This window comes from Somniosus microcephalus, chromosome 27 (assembly GCF_052327205.1).
Source record: "Somniosus microcephalus isolate GS21.2 chromosome 27, FLI_Smic_1.0, whole genome shotgun sequence".
In the NCBI taxonomy this organism is placed as follows: domain Eukaryota; kingdom Metazoa; phylum Chordata; class Chondrichthyes; order Squaliformes; family Somniosidae; genus Somniosus; species Somniosus microcephalus.
Genome location: NC_141013.1, coordinates 41,706,690 through 41,726,331, shown reverse-complemented (window position 1 = coordinate 41,726,331; position 19,642 = coordinate 41,706,690). Strand labels below are relative to the sequence as shown.

At 47.3% G+C, this 19,642-nt stretch overlaps 1 protein-coding gene across 1 annotated transcript in view; it reads left to right on the top strand.

Moving 5' to 3' along the window:
- LOC147100146 (uncharacterized) overlaps positions 1-19,642 on the top strand; it is an 87,055-nt gene that overhangs the window by 43,156 nt on the left and 24,257 nt on the right. The window lies entirely within an intron of this gene.

The window sequence follows — 19,642 nt, the reverse complement described above, 5'->3', positions numbered from 1 at the left end:
AAAAACGACGACTCCTTCTCCGCCGACGACGCACCAGCCCTTCAGCCTGCTGGTTGTGTTACCTACTACACGATTCGGCGTGAACAAAAGGCGTGCCGCCCTCCTGGCTGTTTTCTGCTAAATCTACAACTGTTACAAGTGTTGCCGCCCTCCAAGCAGAGTTAATCCCTCCTGAAAGCAACAACAACCTGGACCGTTGCCGCCCTTTCTCCAGTTTTCCCTTTAACAAACGCAAACGTCTACTGACGCTGCACACATCGAGGACGGGTCCAACAGGCATCCTGCGGCCGCGATCAGCCACGTGAAAGTTGCTGGCCTCACCGATCACTGATCAACGCAGCAACTCTTCACCCTCCGTTGTGTTATCGTCGTAGCACTATGGCACGCACCGTTCCGTGCGTTCCAGCCTCACCTGTCAGCGAGTTCACCGACCTCGCCTGTCAAGTCCTTCTGGATCGCTCGTTTGGCGTTCCTGCAGAGTTCGTCGGAACAAGGACTTATTTCAACATCAACGGAGACATCGCCCGCGTCCACCCAACCTGCCCGTCACTCTGACGAGGCCTGCTGTTTCGCACGTCTCCATGGTCCTTCGCCTGACGGATACGTTTTATTCGCCACGACGTGTGTAAGGATCCGCTCACGAGCAGCATCTTCATACCTCGCCTACCAAGTCGAGACAGCACGACCGTCGTGACCACCAGCTCGTCAGACCATCTCATCCTTGGACTTTCGTTAAAGCGAATTCTGGGGGGGCCCATGTGGCGGTACCACCGGTTGTACCTTACATAAAGACACATAATTCCCTTTAACTTACCTTACTGTATGTTTAACTTACCTTTTGGGGCCGTTGCCCTTTTAACTTAACTGTTGGGGCCATTGCCCCTTTAAGACGCGCCCTAGCGCGCTGACGTCACGTCACGTACGACGTGACGTGCGTGCGGAGGCTGCCGGCCCGACTCGGCCTTCCAAGACGGCTGCCGGCACAGCCCGGCCAGCGTCTTCGGCCTCAACGGCCAGCCGACGGGAGCAACGCGATCTTCCGCTCCCGTGGCAAGCACCGGCACAGTCCGGCCTCCCGACTTCGGCCTCAACGGCCAGCGACGCAACGACGCGCATCACGTGACGCCCTAAGCGCGGGAAACGCGAACGTGATGACGTCACAACACAAACGCAATGACGTCATCACGCTCCCCACAGGACTGCGAACTCAGTCCTCGTGGAGTCCCCGCTGGGACAAGACCTATACCACGGTGCTCCTACAGTCAGCCATCTTACCTGCCATCTTACCTGATGTAATTAGTCTGTTCCTGTAAATAAACAACTTGTTAATAGTTCGTCGAAGTCAAACTCTCTTATTTAGTGGCGATCTACATGAACCGCTACACCCTTTAATTAATTGAAATTAAATTAAATCAATCAATCCCACCAATTACACTACAGTTAAATGGTTTACCAACAGTCCCCGCTACACCAGAGAGACCTTAGTAACTATAAACCACAGAATTAAAGTTTAAAAAGTTCTTCTTCTGCCATCTCTGCAAGAACAGAAGGGACATGCTATGGCCATAGGACTGGCCACACGCTGAAGTTATCACACAGATCCTGCTAAAGGTTTCATTTAGTATAGAAAGCAGTGGACCTCCTGTGGCATTGCTCAGATCGTACGCTGTTTTATACTAACAGCGGTGTTTCTGCTGGTAAGGTGCTGCTGTGCTTTAAGGCCACTGTTGTGGAGTATTTTAAACCAACACTCGACACAAGGTTTTAGATCGATAGTCAAGTTGTCTTTATTGCACCGGTGGGGAGACAGTCTGCTCTGTCTTAGCCAGACTTTTCCAAATTGGGACAGCAAACACTACATTTTTATACATTACAACACATATGTCCAGCTCATTTAAAATTAATTCCTGCCACCTGATTGGACCTTGGCCCACATGCATCTTCACTGATTGGTTGCCTATGCCGCGTTACATTAAAGTACCGCCTTTATTATCGGAAAAGTATATGTCCGTTATCCCACAAGCTGTTGCTGCACCTATGACCTTTGTTTATGCCAAATGGGGTCTCATCAACATTGTACTTCTGACTCATTGTCCTCCTTTCCTGCCTCTCTAGGCCTCTTTACTTCCAACTCATTGTTTTACTTTCCTGCCAGAACAGAACTTACATCCTCTAGGCCTCTTTATGGTTCCATGTCCGGCTAGGTTATCTCAACTGCCAGCTCAGCAACTTAGAAAAAGTTTACTACTACAAAGGCCTATTAGATTATTGTCTTTATTACACCATTCAGTGAAACTGCCAGCGATGTCAGTTTAACTCTTTCTCCACTGCAATCCCCCCTTTTGGTACTTGGCACTTGCCCCAAGTTAAACCACATGTATAAGCATCGCTGTGCCTCCTGCCCCATGTGGTGATCAGGCGCTGGTTCGGGAGACCCTGCATACCCATCATGTTTAGAGCAAACTTGTGTTTTCCGACTCGCTTTAGCTCTTTGTTTGGTCCGTTTCTTTTTACAAGCGGTGCATGCTGCTATTCGCCATTCAATAGCCATGACTAACTGTACTATCACTAATATATGAGAAATGATGTGGATCCATGGGTGTATGTTGACATTCATTCCCCAATCCCACAGCTTCTCATACCACGGGACTTCCTGTAGCTCTACCTCTGTCCCTTTCTAATTCCCCAAGATTCCTTTGCAACACTATGTATTGTTTCACCATCTTACTTAAATCCTCTTTAATTTCTTGCAGATCCTCTTGCAGGTGGGGTATTGGGGCCCCTACCGGATTTTCATAATTAACTAATAATTAATAATTTCATAATTTAGTCTATCTGGCACATTTAGTTTTATCTCCTCTCTTGAATGTACATACACCAATCTGGTGTGTCCAATTGTCACAGGGATCTTTGGCGTAAAGCAGAAGTTGGGCATTGTGATTGCACATACAAGGTTACTACAGGTAGACTATCCTTTATCCGAACTTCCGAAAACCTCTAAAAACCGAAAGTTTTTTCGTTCAGCGTAAGTCGTGCGCACGACATGACCAGAGTGGCGCACGACTTACGCTCCCCCCGCCGACCCCCCCGACCCCCGCCGACCCCGACCCCCCCCGCCGACCCCCACCCACGACAAATTTCCCAGTCTTATAAAATACCTTCTGAAATCCGAAATTTTCCAAAAAATGAAACACGGCTGGTCCCGAGGTTTTCGGATAAAGGATAGTCTACCTGTATATTGGTACTCAGTCTCTGTGGTGGCTATACAATACTCCCCTTCGCCTCTATATCCCGAGCAGGTGTGATGGTGATTAACATGTGATAATTCCAACACACACCCCTCTGTCTTATCATAGCAGCACTCATCCTTAGGGCCTTCTCCTACTGGATGTGGGCATATTGTGAGCGTGCCTTTCCCGTGGCATCCGTGTAGGGAGACTCCTCTCATAGTACCATTCTTCCTGATGGCATAAGTATCAATTGGATAGTATTGGAGGTATGTCTCACCCCTCACTATGCCTATGTCTGTTACCTGGTACTGTGGGTATGGAGTCATGTCTAGTCCCACCACTGGTATCAGGAGTACCATGCCTATCATTGCTGTCATTTCTGCTTTACATTTTTGTATCACTGGATATACTCTGGTCATCCCTTTGAGGGTACAACCACTCAGAGGGCCTGGATTCTGGCTCAGGCCATAGAGCTGTGTGCTGTTAATCCAGTCTGGTACCTTGCCTTGCTGTATCTGTGCCAGATTGTGTTTTAACTGTCCGGTGATCCATTGGCCATAGGCATGACACAAGCCTCTCCCTACCCCGTCTTTTGCCTGTTCCTCGTCTCTATGGTTTAGTTTGTTGATGATGCTAGCATGGTCCTCTATAACCTTGATTCCCTCAAATAATTTCCTTAACGTATGTCCTCCCAACTCTGATCCTTGTCGAACCAAATCAATTTCCTTCTCTAAAATCTGTTATATTGCCCCTTGTAGTCGTTCCACATGGCTCTGGACTCCTTGTATATCTAGGGCATTAATGAATGATGTCCCCATGTTTATTCCCGTGAGTATATCAGTTCCTAAGCTCCTCTTAATCCTTTGGTGGAATGGAGCATGTCCCCTAAAATTAGTAGCCCCTGTCGCATCAGCAGCTTGGTTAATTACATTCTTTATCATATATGCTTACAATTCTCTAGTTTTAGTAAACCTTTCACAATATCCTGGCCATTGTAACATGGTTAAGTTCATTAGTACCAGTACAATTTCGTGACTCATGTTACCATACAATTGTACTCCTTCAGTGAATAATACTAGTCCATTCATGGGTCCAGGTTTCATATCTGGACATTGTGGCATCCTTGATTCACTCGTCTCTTCTTTCTGTGTATTGGGAGCCGTGGATGAGACTCCGAATGTGATTGTTCCATTAAAACATGGTGCTTCCTCATCATATACTTGTCATGTAATGTCGGATGTCCCTTCGCTTATTTCGTGTCCCAGCAGTAATCCCACCTTCATGGTGAAGTTTCCCTGTAAATTAAGCAGAAGCCTGGTCGTCACCAGAGGTTAGTTTATCTCCGGTGTTTATTCCATTGTTCCTGTGGGATTTAAGATCAGATGGGTTATTGCTTTATCGTTTTAATTGGGTCCAATGTTTCCATCTACCCTTTCCCCTCATATCTATACATGCGCACATATCACTGGTCATGATAACCTCAAATGGTCCATAAGAACATAAGAACTAGGAGCAGGAGTAGGCCAATCGGCCCCTCGAGCCTGCTCCACCATTCAATAAGATCATGGCTGATCTGATCCTAACCTCAAATCTACTATCACTCTACATCCCTCCCGAACCCATGTGATCTCCTGGGAGAGGCGAAAAACCAGATAAAAAACCCAATGGCCAATTTGGGGGGAAAAAATCTGGGAAATTCCTCTCCGACCCATCTAGGCGATCGAAACTCGTCCAGGAGATCACTCTGTCCCTATGTTTTCTACAGTACTTACCTTCTGTAAAAGGTGATCTCCACCCCAGCCAGGAACAGGAATAGAACCATCTCCTGAAATCTAACACATAATTAGAACACAAGAAGTAGGAGCAGAACCAGGCTGCATGGCCCCTGGGCCCGCTTCGTTACCCACAGGGCCATGACCGTTCCGAACATAGACTCATGTCCAATTTCCTGCCCGCTCCCCGTAACCCCTAATTCCCTTTACTTCTAAGAAACTGTCTATTTCTGTTTTAAATTTATTTAATGATGTAGCTTCCACAGCTTTCTGGGGCAGCAAATTCCACAGACCTACTACCCTCTGAGTGAAGAAGTTTCTCCTCATCTCAGTTTTGAAAGAGCAGCCCCTTATTCTAAGATTATGCCCCCTAGTTCTAGTTTCACCCATCATTGGGAACATCCTCACCACATCCACCCGATCAAGCCCCTTCACAATCTTATATGTTTCAATAAGATCGCCTCTCATTCTTCTGAACTCCAATGAGTAGAGTCCCAATCTACTCAACCTCTCCTCATATGCCCACCCCCTCATCCCCGGGATTAACCGAGTGAACCTTCTTTGTACTGACTCGAGAGCAAGTATGTCTTTTCTTAAGTATGGACACCAAAACTGTATGCAGTACTCCAGGTGCGGTCTCACCAATACCTTGTACAACTGCAACAATACCTCCCTGTTTTTATATTCTATCCCCCTAGCAATAAAAGCCAACATTCCATTGGCCTTCTTGATCACTTGCTGCACCTGCATACTAACCTTTTGAGTTTCGTGCACCAGGACCCCCAGATCCCTTTGTACTACAGTACTTTCCAGTTTCTTGCCATTAAGATAATAACTTGCTCTATGATTTTTCCTGCCAAAGTGCATAACCTCACACTTTCCAGTATTGTATTCCATCTGCCAAATCTCTGCCCACTAACTTAGCCTGCCTATGTCCCTTTGCAGGTTTTTTATGTCCTCCTCACTCACTACTTTCCTTCCCATCTTTGTATCATCTGCAAACTTTGATATGTTACACTCGGTCCCCTCCTCCAAATCATTAATATAGATTGTAAAGAGTTGGGGACCCAGCACTGACCCCTGCGGCACACCACTAGTTACTGATTGCCAGTCTGAGAACGAACCAACTCTCTGCTTTCTGTTAGATAGCCAATCCTCCACCCATGCCAGAATATTACCCCCAATCCCATGATTTTTTATCTTGAGCAATAATCTTTTGTGTGGCACCTTGTCAAATGCCTTTTGGAAGTCTAAATACACTATGTCCACTGGTTCCCCTTTATCCACCCTCTATGTTACTTCCTCAAAGAACTCAAGCAAATTTGTCAAACATGACTTCCCCTTCATAAAACCATGCTGACTTTGTTCTATTAAATTATGTTTATCCAAATGTCCCGTTACTGTCTCCTTAATAATGGACTCTAAAATTTTACCAACCACAGATGTTAGGCTAACAGGTCTATAGGTCCGGTCCATCTAGGTGAGAATCCCGATCTCTCTGGCAATATTTTAACAAATACCTGCTCGCCCACCTTGGGTAGGGGCTCCGAGGCCCCCTGCTTTTGTGTATTTTTATCTCTGATGTCTTGTTGTTCTTTAACTTCTTGTTTGAGCTCTTTCAATTGATTATCCAATGTTTGTACGTATTTCCTAATTTTATCTTTTAAGGGTCCTAGTCCCTCGCTACCAGATGCTACTCCTTCCAGCAGACAGATTGCTCGTCCAGTCATGAGTTCATATGGTATCAGTCCGGTCACGCTGTGATCCTTTTTCCTTATTCCATCTCTACCTTTGGCTGCGCCTCTCTTTATGCACTGCTCCTGCTCCTCCATTTCGGTCTCCTCTTGGATTCTTTTAATGTTCACTTCCTCTGCTGTTATTCTACCTGCTGCTCTTGCTGCCTGATCAGCTAGCATATTTCCTTTTTGTTGCTCGCTCACTTTATTTTAATCACTGCTACCTCTTCTGCTCCTTTTACCACTTTTACTAGGTCTCTCACTACCTCCTCATGCTGTATTTGTCCTCCTCCGGAGGTTACATATCTTCTTCTATTCCACGCTATCATATAATCATGTACTACCCCAAATGCATATCTACTGTCTGTATATATATTTACTCGTTTTCCTTTTGCCAATTTCAATGCTTCCGTGAGAGCCACTAGTTCTGCTACCTGCGCTGAGGTTCCTCCTTCAAGCCCTCCCTTTGCGACTGTTTCTCTGTTCTCGGATACTACTGCCCAACCAGTGGGTGGCTCCCCATTTATATCTCGGCGAGATCCGTCTACATAAAAGGTGTTTTCGGGATTTTCAAGGGGCGATTCTGATATGGTTCCTCTGACCTCTTCTTCGATTACTAACTGACACTCGTGTGCCTCACCCTCTGATAGCATTCCCTCTGCGGGGTTGACTTTATGCTCCCTTATAATCTGGACTAATCTGTCCTTGGGTATCAATACTGCTTCCCAAGCCGCCCTCCTTCTGTCTGATACAGCCTTCATTTTGCCTGTGTTTAGCAGGTCCACACTGTGTGTTGCGTGTGTAATATCAGCTGCCCTGACATAGTGATGGGCTCGCATATCCGTACTGCCCATGCGGCGCGGTCGAAGGCTGCCATGCATCTCGCCATTCCTTTAACCACGGGGGTTTGTTGGGTGGAGTAATAGGCAATTGGCCTCATACCTCCCCCGTACTCTTGGGTGACTACAGCATTATAGAAGTTCCCGTCTATACTATAGTATATATGGAATGGTTTGACTATATTTGGCAATCCTAGTGTGGGTGCGGATGTCAGGGCTGCTTTTAATTTTGCATAAGCCTCGTCATGCTCCGATTCCCATTCTATCTTATCAGTGGCGGGTCTCCCCCTTTAACTAACCGTTAAATCGGCTCTGCTTTCCCTGCAAAGTCTGATATAAAATTCCTGCAGTAGTTAAACTGTCCCAACACTTTCCTCACTCCCCGGACGGTCACTGGCCTTAGCATGTCTTTTATGGCTGCCTTTCGTTCCTGCGGGAGTGCCTTATACCCCTGGCTAATCTCGTGCCCTAGATACTTTACTTTGGACAGTCCAACCTGTGCCTTTTTGGGTTCAATTTAAAGCCAGCTTTCTTAAGTGTCTGGAGTGTGGCTAGTAATGCTCCCATGTATCCTTTGGCATCCTCTGATGCAATCATTATGTCATCGACATATTGGAGTAGGGCGCTCTGGTACTTTGATAGGTCTAACTCGTCTAAGGCTTGACTCCGTACACGGTGGAATATATTTGGACTATTGTGGAACCCCTGCGGGACCCTGGTCCCTGTATACTGTCTATCCCCACACAGTAAAGGTGAATTTCCCTTGTGATTCCTCTGCCAATGATATGGCCCAGAACCCGTTCGCTATATCCAAGACAGTAAATATTTTAAAGTCTGGTTTCAGACCATTAAATATCTTATTCAATGCGGTCTACACAAATTTACACCAACCAGAATTTCACCGTGGCCACAATAAAAGCCTGGTTTTAATAGGTTAATTAACTTCATAACTCCAATCCAATCCAGATCAATTTTTTTTTAACTAACCAGTATCACTTGAAAAAGAAAGAAACCACAGCTTCATTTTCTTCCAGGCACATTGGCAACTGTGACTTCAAGGCTGAAGCTTATCTTTTGTAAAACAATTAACAAACTTAAAACAACACACGCTTGTCCATCATTCAAGACAAGTCTTCAAAGGGTTAAACAGCTTTTAGCTCTCTGTACAAAAGAGTGGGTGGAGCTAAAAATAACACAACAGATATTGGGGTAGAAATTTGGTTGTTTGCGCCACCTGTTAGCGCCTAAAGAGGCCGACAAGTGGGGCGATAACCAACGAGCGCCCGGGCGCTGCGATCCCTGCGCCTCTCCCCATATTGAGCGGGCATTTAGCGCCGGCGCTAAACCGTTGCGCCCGCTCACCGGCGCAAGCAGATCATGACGTCATTTCAGTGTGCAACGCCTTTGGGGCGCCCTGGACTGGAAATTGAGTGGTGCCCCCCTCCGTTCCGCCTGGCGCTAATCAGGACAGCTTACCTGGAACATTCCCCAGTCGCTGTCGGGCTGGGGGGGCGTTCTTTAAAGGGGACTGCTGTGGTATAAAAGCGGCAGCCATTTTTGGACCACAACTTCTTCGAGAGTTACAGAGAGTTGCTGAGCTGCACACTGAGAGCCATTTCACCACTGAGCCAGCGCTGGCAGAACAACTTCAGCCTTCTGACCATCACCTTGCTGTTGGTGAGTATTTCAAACGGGGAAAGTTTCTTTGCGCACTTAATATGGGGGCTGCATTGGAGGGGAACGTGCTGCTGCTGAATCATCTTGAGAGGGCACAGAGATGCAGGGAGAGAGGGGCAGGCATGGCCAGATGGAGGAGGGCCAACAGACGTCGCCACACGAGACCTTACGCTGCCAGGGTTTTCCGACAGCAGTTTTCCTACATGAATATGTCGGAGGAGCAGTGTATCAGAAGGCTGCGCTTTAGAAAGGAGGTGGTGACTGAGCTGTGCCACCTGCTCCAGACAGATCTGCAGCCTCAGATAAGGTGCAGGACATCTCTGTTGGTGGCTGTGAAGATGACTGTCGCCCTAAACTTCTAAGCAAGCGGCTCCTTTCAGGCCGCAACTGGGGACATAGCCAACATCTCGCAGTTCGCGGTACATTGCTGCATTCGTCAAGTGACTGATGCCCTGTTTAAAAGGAGGCGGCGGTACATCTCCTTCCCAATGACCCCGGACAAGCAGCGGGAGCGCGCAGAGGGCTTCGCAGCAATAGCGGACTGCCCCATGTGATAAATCCATGTAGTGAGACAAGGACTCGAAAAGGCGATATCATGGAATTAGCACGAGTACTTTATTAACAGAGGAACAAACATCATGCCTGCATCCTGGCATTTCACCTTTGCTGACCTTGACAGGAAGCAAAACTCTGACCTTAACAGGAAGCAAACCTCTGACCTTAGCAGCAGCATTGGCTACAGCACCACCTGGTGGATAACCTTAATCATAACATCCCAGATTACTATATCCCTCCCCCTTTTAAGATTTCAGTATGAATTTCTTAACAAACAACCATTCCTGAGGGTCACATAAGGAGTCTCCATTCATCATGTTCCATACTTGACGAATCTAACAGTTCAGTATCAATCTCTCTGGTGGCTTGCGAGTCCTTTGTGAACGTCTAACAGTAAAGTCCCTGCTTGTTTGTGGTGAAGCCACCAGCTGCTCCTGAGCAGTGCTCAGAGTATCTGACTCTGCAACGATGGTTTCCTCTTGACGAATAGGTTCCTGTGGAATTGTCTCTGTCCCTGGTGGTGGCACCACAGATGCACTTGGATAACTGGGGGCAACCCTGTCTTCAGTCATTGCATCTGGAACCTTCATTTCAATTTCCCCTTGTCTGGGAAGTATCTGATCTACATGTCTGCGTACTACCCTACCATCTCCCAACATGACCTTGTATGATACTGGACCTGTCATTGAGTCTATGAAGCCAGGAATCCACTTTGGTCCATAACTGAAATTCCTGGTAAGGACCGCATCTCCTTCTCCAAAACTTCGGCTCTTTGTTCTTTTGTCATGGTTCTCTTTTTGTTTGTTTTGCCTGTTTTCCATTTTCCTTTTTAGGTCTGGGTGGACAAGGTCAAGAGTGGAGCGTAGTCTACGACCTAATAACATCTCAGCAGGAGAGAGTCCTGTGGTGGATTGAGGTGTTATTCTGTAGCTGAACAGAACCCGTGACACTTTAGCTGCTAAACTCCCTTCTGCACTTTTTTTCATCATCTCCTTAAATGTTTGTACGGCTCTCTCCGCAAGTCCATTTGAGGACGGATGATATGGAGCCGAGGTCACCTGCACTATGCAATTTTTTCTCAAGAACTCTTTTGTCTCTGTACTCACAAAACAAGTGGCATTGTCACTCACCACGATCTCCGGTAGCCCTTGATTACTGAAGATCCGAGGCAGGCAGTCTATAGTAGTAGTGGCGGAAGCAGAATTTACAGGATAAACATCCATCCATTTGGAATGTGCATCAATGATTATGAGGAACATCTTCCCCATGAATGGACCCGCATAATCTAAGTGTAATCTTCTCCATGGTTTATCTGGCCACTCCCAGGGGTGGAGAGGAGCCGCTGCTGGTGCCTTCCGGTGTTCCTGACAAGTGCTGCATGTCTTGACTAGATTTTCTATCTCCTCCTCTAGCTTTGGCCACCACAAGTAACTCCTAGCCAAGGCTTTCATACGCGAGACCCCAGGATGACACTGATGTAGTTGCTCTAGGATAGACTGTCATGCTGGCTGTGGAATAATCACTCGTGCTCCCCACAACATGCAACAATCCTGCACACTCAGCTCTGTTTTCCTGACACTGTAGGGTGTGAAGTCCGCCCCTTCCGGATGCTGTGGCCATCCCCTCACCACACATTCTCGAACTCTAGACAGTACTGGATCTTTACCTGTCCATGTTCTTGCTCTGCAGTCACAAGTGCCATGTCAGTGTCCTCCAACATCAAAACTCTGTCCTCTGGAGTTGCACGGATAGGTGTGCCTGGCAGTGGAAGACGGCTCAAGGCATCTGTGTTCCCATGGTACTTGCCCGCCTTGTAGACGATGACATACTCATATGCCCTCAACGTCACTGCCCACCTCTGGATCCGGGGTGACACCATCTGTGGAACTGCTTTCATTTCGTTGAAAAGAGAGAGAAGAGGTTTATGATCGGTGCATATGGTGAACTTCCTGCCATATATGTACTTGTGGAACCTCTGTAACCCAAACATTACTGCTAACCCCTCTTTGTCTAACTGGGAGTAGTTTTTTTCCGCTGGTGTTAGAGTTCGGGACATAAACCCTATTGGTCTTTCAGTTCCATCTTCCATGCAGTGTGAAAGAACTGCCCCCACCCCGTAAGGTGAAGCGTCACAAGAGAGAATGATGTCTTTCTCTGCATTGTAGTGAACCAGCACATCCGACGACAGCATCGGTTTCTTGGACTGTTCAAATGAAACCCCCTGCTCCTCTCCCCACTGCCACTGTGTCTCTTTGCACAGTAGTTTGTGAAGAGGTGCTAACACAGTTGACAAGTTTGGTAAAAACCTGTTATAATAGTTCAGCAGTCCCAGGTAAGCTTTTAACTCAGCCACATTTGTAGGAGCAGGGGCATCCTGCAGTGCTTGTACCTTCTCCTTGAGTGGATGGAGCCCGGTGGCGTCCACTCTGTGTCCCAGGAACACTGCTTCATTCACCAGGAAAGTGCACTTACACATCTTGAGCCGGAACCCTGCCCTGTCCAATCTCTGTAGTACCTCTCAGTGCTCAGATGCTCCTGGTCGGTTCTTCCCGTCACCAGAATGTCATCCAAATAGATGGAAACATGTGGAATCCCTTGCAGTACACCTTTGATTGTCCTCTGGAAGATAGCTGGACTAGATGAGACACCAAACGGTAAGCGGTTATATGTAAACAAGCCCTTGTGTGTATTTATGGTGACATGCTTCTTTGATTCGTCATCCAGTGTAATCTGCAAGTAGGCATGACTCATATCCAACTTTGTGAATTTCTTTCCTCCAGCCAGGTTTGCAAAGAGATCCTCTGTTTTGGGAATCGGATACTGCTCTAGTTTGGACACCGATTGACTGTCAATTTATAGTCTCCACAGAGTCTTACCGAATTGTCCGGTTTTAAAACAGGTACTATGGGAGCTGCCCATTCCGAACATTTCACTGGCTCCAGTATGTTCTCAATAGACGGTCAAGCTCAGCCTCTACCTTTGGCTTCATGGCATAAGGCACAGGTCGTTGTTTAAAAAAACCTTGGCGGTGCCTCCTTGTCTACATAAATCTTAGCTGGGGGCCATTAAATGTGCCAAGTTCCTCCTTGAACACATTCTCATGTTCACTCAACACTTCTTGCAAAGTCAACTGTTTGCCCGCATCTATTTGATGTACTGCTCCCCAGTCTAATTTAAGTTCTTTTATCCAGCCCCGACCTAACAGGTTTGGTCCGGTACCCGATACTATAACTACAGGTAGCTGTTCCACTGTGTCCCTGTGTTGCACAGTTACCTTAGCTGTACCTAATGTCGCTACTCGTTCACCTGTATATGTTTTAAGATGCAGGGAGCAAGGCTTTAACTGTGGAACTTTTGCACGGTTCCACAATTTTGAGTACTCTGCCTTGTTCATTATGGTCACGCCGCACCCTGTATCCACTTCAAATTTCACCTTAGAGTCATTTACTGTCAGTTGCAATGTGATAGGAGCCACTTTTGGAATGTTCTCTAACATGCTATACATTATGAACATGTCCTCTTCTTCCTCAGCTTCCACGCTGATGTGGTGTGCTCCATGTTTTTCCACTTCTCTCCCTTGGTTTTGCTGTCCTCCCCCTTTTGGTTTGGATTCCTCCACAGGTGATTTTGCCCTGCAAGCTCGTTTTATGTGTCCTTGTTTCCCACACTTGTAGCACTTTTCCTCCAGAAACCGGCATTCACTCGCCAGGTGATCGCCCTTGCATCTATAACATGCCTTCACATGCTCACGTTGTGGTTTCTGACGCATGTTCAACTTGTGCACAACAACCTGACCTGCAACTTGCGTAGCATTAGCCCTGTCTGAACCCTGTATTTCTTTTACACCTCGGTTCGCTGTCTCTATGGCTTGAGCAAGTTCCAGTGCTTTTTCATAATTAAGCCCAGTCTCGGATAATAATCTACGCTGCATTCGGTCATCCATAATTCCGCAAACTAGCCTATCTCGCAACATTTCCTTCAGGTTGTTCCCATAATTGCAATCTTGTGCTAATTTACGCAACACCGCTACATAGTCCATTATGCTCTCTTCCTCTTTCCTGTTCCTTGAATTAAACTTGAACCACTGTACAACCTCACTAGGCTTAGGGTTGAAATGTTCTTTTAGCAAAGCCACTAATTCAACAAATGATTTGTCTCCAGGCTTTTCAGGACTGAGCAGATTCTTCATCAAACTGTGGGTTTGGCTTCCCACTGAACTAAGCAGAATGGCTTTCCTTTTTCCAGCATCATTTATTTCATTTGCTTCGAAAAAATAACCCAACACTTCACAGTATTCCTCCCAGGTTTGTGCTTGACTATCAAAAGCGGAAACCGTTCCTACCGTGGCAGCCATGCTCTCTTCCAACTGGTAGCTAACTGCAGCTCATGATTTTGTTGTTTAAACGTCCTGGCAGACTTCGCTTCTTTATCCAGGGTCCTGTTTTACCTCGTCGCCAAATGTGATAAATCCATGTAGTGAGACAAGGACTCGAAGAGGCGATATCGTGGAACTAGCACGAGTACTTTATTAACAAACAGAGTAACAAACATCATGCCTGCATCCTGGCATTTCACCTTTGCTGACCTTGACAGGAAGCAAACCTCTGACCTTAACAGGAAGCAAACCTCTGACCTTAGCAGCAGCATTGGCTACAGCACCACCTTAATCATAACATCCCAGATTACTATATCGCAGGGTGCCATTGACTGCACGCATGTGGCTTTGCGGGCGCCTGTGTTGAATGCGGAGGAGTTCCGCAACCGCAAGGGGTTCCATTCCTTGAATGTCCAGCTGGTCTGTGACCACCGACAGCTGATCCTCGCAGTGAATGCCCAGTTCCCTGGCAGCAGCCACGACGCCTTCATCCTGCGCCAGACTTCTGTTGCAGACCTTTTCGAGGCCCCGGCTCACCTAGAAGGCTGGCTTCTCGGGGACAAGGGCTATCCTCTGTGCCCGTGGCTGATGACCCCGCTCCGTTCGCCCAGCTCCCCTGCTGAAGAACGCTACAATGCGAGCCATCAGGCGACGAGGAACATTGTGGAGCACACAATCGGCGTGCTGAAGCAGCGGTTCCGCTGTCTGGACCATTCCGGAGGAGCCCTGCAGCACTCACCTGAGCGAGTCTCCCACTTCATGGTTGTATGTTGTATGCTGCATAACCTCGCTATCCTACGTACCCAGCCAATGCCACCAGACATTGAAGCACCAGCAGAGGAGGAGGAGGAGGAGGACCAAGACGGGAGGGAGGCAGAAACTGGAAGGGCCATCCGTCAGAGGCTGATCAGAAGTCGCTTCTAGGCCCCTCTCAGGGAATGCTTGCTGCCATTCCAGAGCAGGAATGGAACCGTTCTGATACCCCAAAGCCTGTGAAGGGCAAAATGAATGTAAATAGCAGACATGGCCATTGTAAATAAAGAAAGTTGTTTATTTTACAAAATGTGCTTCCTTCCAGCATGACAAAGCAATGGCAACAGAAAGCAAAACTAACAGACTGCCACATAAGTGACTCGCACACCCGGGAGACTGTCCAAAACATCACTAACTTCCCCTTCTCCCAATCTATTGTCATTCAGATAATAATGATGATCAAAAAATGGCAGTGGTATTTAATACATTGCACCAATGTTCCCTTTAAGCTGCATGGTTGTGCGGCTGTGCAGCGTCCTGCAGCTCCCACGCAGCAGGCGCACCAGCTTTTAAATAGGAAAAGCCGCGCATGTGCCGTATTTTGAATGGGCCGTGCAGCCCCTTATACGGACCGTGCACCCAAAGGAAAATTAAAGGGAGCATTGTTTTGCATTGGACTTTACTAAAGAAAGGGATATTGGAGTGGAGGTGAATCCGAAACGGTTGAGAGTGAAATGAGTGATAGTATGATAGGTGAAAGGAAACGTTAGTTAGGCTAAAGAAATACAAAACATAAAGGCCCAATGGATCCTGAGGGAGATTAGGGAGAAAATTGCTAAGGCCCTTGAGATCATATTTCAGGATTGTATTGAGTATGGACGTGTGCTGAGGATGGGACAGTGGCCAAGGTAGTACCCATTTTTAAAAAGGGGAACAAAGTCAATCCGGGTAATTATAGGCCAGTTATCTTAACATTTGTAGTCGGAATTGATTAGAGTCTCTAATTGAGGATGAAATTCCCCCGTATCTCAATAAAGAGAAAATAGTTAGAGGTAGCCAGCATACATTTCAAAAGGGACAATCGTGCTTGACAAATCTCATAGAAATCTTTGAGGAGGTAACAGACATGGTAAATGGGAGAAATACAGTGGATGTCGTCTACATGGATTTTGACAAGATGCCAAACGGAAGATTACTAGAGAAGATTATTTTTTTATTCGTTCCTGGGATGTGGGCGTCGCTGGCAAGGCCAGCATTTATTGCCCATCCCTAGTTGCCCTTTGAGAAGGTGGTGGTGAGCCGCCTTCTTGAACCGCTGCAGTCCGTGTGGTGAAGGTGCTCCCACAGTGCTGTTAGGGAGGGAGTTCCAGGATTTTGACCCAGCGACGATGAAGGATCGGCGATAAATTACCAAGTCAGGATGGTGTGTGACTTGGGAGGGAACTTGGAGGTGGTGGTGTTCCCATGCGCCTGCTGCCCTTGTCCTTCTAGACGGAAGAGGTCGCGGGTTTGGGAGGTGCTGCCGAAGAAGCCTTGGCGAGTTGCTGCAGTGCATCTTGTAGATGGTGCACACTGCAGCCACGGTACGCCGGTGGTGGAGGGAGTGAATGTTTAAGGTGGTGGATGGGGAGCCAATCAAGCGGGCTGCTTTGTCCTGGATGGTGTCGAGCTTCTTGAGTGCTGTTGGAGCTGCACTCATCCAGGCAAGTGGAGAGTATTCCATCAGATTCCTGACTTGTGTCTTGTAGATGGTGGAAAGGCTTTGGGGAGTCAGGAGGTGAGACACTCGCCACAGAATACCTAGCCTCTGACCTGCTCTTGTTGCCACAGTATTTATGTGGCTGGTTCAGTTAAGTCTCTGGTCAATGGTGACCCTCAGGATGTTGATGGTGGGGGATTCGGCGATATTAATGCCGTTGAATGTCAAGGGGCAGTGGTTAGATTCTTGCTTACACAGAAGATAGGAGCAGGAGTAGACCATTCGGCCCCTCTAGCCTGCTCCGCCATTCAATGCGATCATGGCTGATCATCCAAGTTCAGTACCCGGCCCCTGCTTTCTCCCCTTATCCTTTGATCCCTTTAGCCTTAAGAAATATATCCAACTCCTTCTTGAATATATTTAATGAATTGGCCTCTACTGCCTTCTGTGGTAGAGAATTCCACAGGTTCACCACTCTCTGGGTGAAGAAATTCCTCCTCATTTCTGTCCTAAAAGGCCTACCCCTTATCGTTAGACTGTGACCCCTGGTTCTGGACTCCCCAACTATCGGGAACATCCTCCCTGCATCTAGTCTGTCTAGTCCTGCCAGAATTTTTCAATGAGATCACCTCTCATTCTTCTAAACTTCAGTGAGTACAAGCCCAATCGTCCCAATCTCTCCTCATACGTCATTCCTGCCATCCCAGGTATCAGCCTGGTGAATCTTCGCTGAACTCCTTCCATGGCAAGAACATCCTTCCTCAGATAAGGCGACCAAAACTGCACACAATACTCAAGATGTGGTCTCACCAAGGCCCAGTACAATTGCAGCAAGACACCCTTGTTCTTGTACTCAAACCCTCTCGCTATGAAGGTCAACATACCATTTGCCTTCTTAACCGCCTGCTGCACCCGCATGCTTACCTTCAGCGACTGGTGCACAAGGACACCCAGGTCTCGTTGCACTTCCCCTTCTCCCAGTCTATTGCCATTCAGATAATAATCTGCCTTCCTGTTTTTGCCACCAAAGTGGATAACCTCGCATTTATCCATGTTATATTGCATCTGCCATGCTTCTGCCCAATCACCCAACCTGTCCAAATCATCCTGTAGTTTCTCGGCATCCTCCTCACAGCACACACGCCCACCCAGCTTTGTGTCGTCTGCAAATTTGGAGATATTACATCTAGTTCCCTTGTCTAGATCATTAATATATATTGTGAATAGCTGGGGTCCAAGGACCGATCCCTGCGGTACCCCACTAGTCACTGCCTGCCACTTGGAAAAAGACCCGTTTATTCCAACTCTTTGCTTTCTATCTGTTAACCAGTTCCTATCCAAGTCAATACCTTGCCCCCAATCCCATGTGTCTTAACTTTACATGCTAATCTCTTATGTGGGACCTTATCGAAAGCCTTCTGAAAGTCCAAATACACCACATCCACTGGTTCTCCCAGCTTGTTGGAGATAGTCATTGCCTGGCACTTGTGTGGCACACACGTTACTTGCTACTTATCAGCCGAAGCCTGAGTGTTGTCCAGGTCTTGCTGCATGCGGGCATGGACTGCTTCATTATCTGAGAACTTGCAAATGGAACTGAACACTGTAGTCATCAGCGAACATCCCCAGTTCTGACCTTATGATGGAGGGAAGGTCATCGATGAAGCAGCTGATGATGGTTGGGCCTTGGACACTGCCCTGAGGAACTCCTGCAGCGATGTCCTGGGGCTGTGATGATTGACCTTCAACCACCACAACCATCTTCCTTTGTACTAGGCATGACTCCAGCCAGTGGAGCATTGTGCCCCTGATTCCCATTGACTTCAGTTTTACTAGGGCTCCTTGATGCCACACTCGGTCAAATGCTGCCTTGATATCAAGGGCAGTCACTCTCACCTCACCTCTGGAATTCAGCTCCTTTGTCCATGTTTGGACCAAGGCTGTAATGAGGTCTGGAGCCGAGTGGTCCCGGCGGAACCCAAACTGAGCATCAGTGAGCAGGTTATTGGTGAGTAAGTGCTGCTTATTAGCACTGTCAATGACACCTTCCATCACTTTGCTGATGATTGCGAGTAGACTGATGGGGCAGTAATTGGCCGGATTGGATTTGTCCTCCTTTTTGTGGACAGGACATACCTGGGCAGTTTTCCATATTGTCGGGTAGATACCAGTGTTGTAGCTGTACTGGAACAGCTTGGCTAGAGGCGTGGCTAGTTCTGGAGCACAAGTCTTCAGCACGACAGCCGGGATGTTGTCGGGGCCCGTAGCCTTTGCTGTACCCTGTGCGCTCAGCCATTTCTTGATATCACATGGAGTGAATCGAATTGGATGAAGACTGCCAGCTGTGATGGTGGGGACCTCCGGAGGAGGCCAATATGGATCATCCACTCGGCCCTTCTGGCTGAAGATGGTTGCAGACGTGTCTTTTACACTCGCGCACTGGGTGCCGCCATCATTGAGGATGGCGATATGCATGGAGCCTCCTCCTCCCGTTAGTTGTTTAGTGGTCCACCACCATTCATGACTGGATGTGGCAAGACTGCAGAGCTTTGATCTGATCCATTGATTGTGGGATTGCTTAGCTCTGTTTATAGCATTTTGCTTCCACTGCTTAGCAGGCATGTAGTCCTGTGTTGCAGCTTCCCCAGGTTGGCACCTCATTTTTAGATTTGCCAGCTGCTGCTCCTGGCAGGGGTATGGAATCAGGGAGAAGATAGCAGTCTGGATAAGATATTGGTTAGAAGAGAGAAAAGAGAGTAGGAGTTAAGGGAAGTTTTTCAGAGTGGTTGGAAGTGGGTAGTGATGTCCCACAGCGTTCAATTCTGGGGCCATTTCTGTTCACTGTGTATATCAATGATTTGTACATAGAACTAGAGGGAGTGGAGTCAGAATTTGCAGATTGTACCAAAGTAAGAGATACAATTAATTCTTTAGAATACAAAAGAAAGATGCAAAGGGATATTGTTAAGATACAGGTTCACAGGATGTTAAAGGCAGCACCTCAGT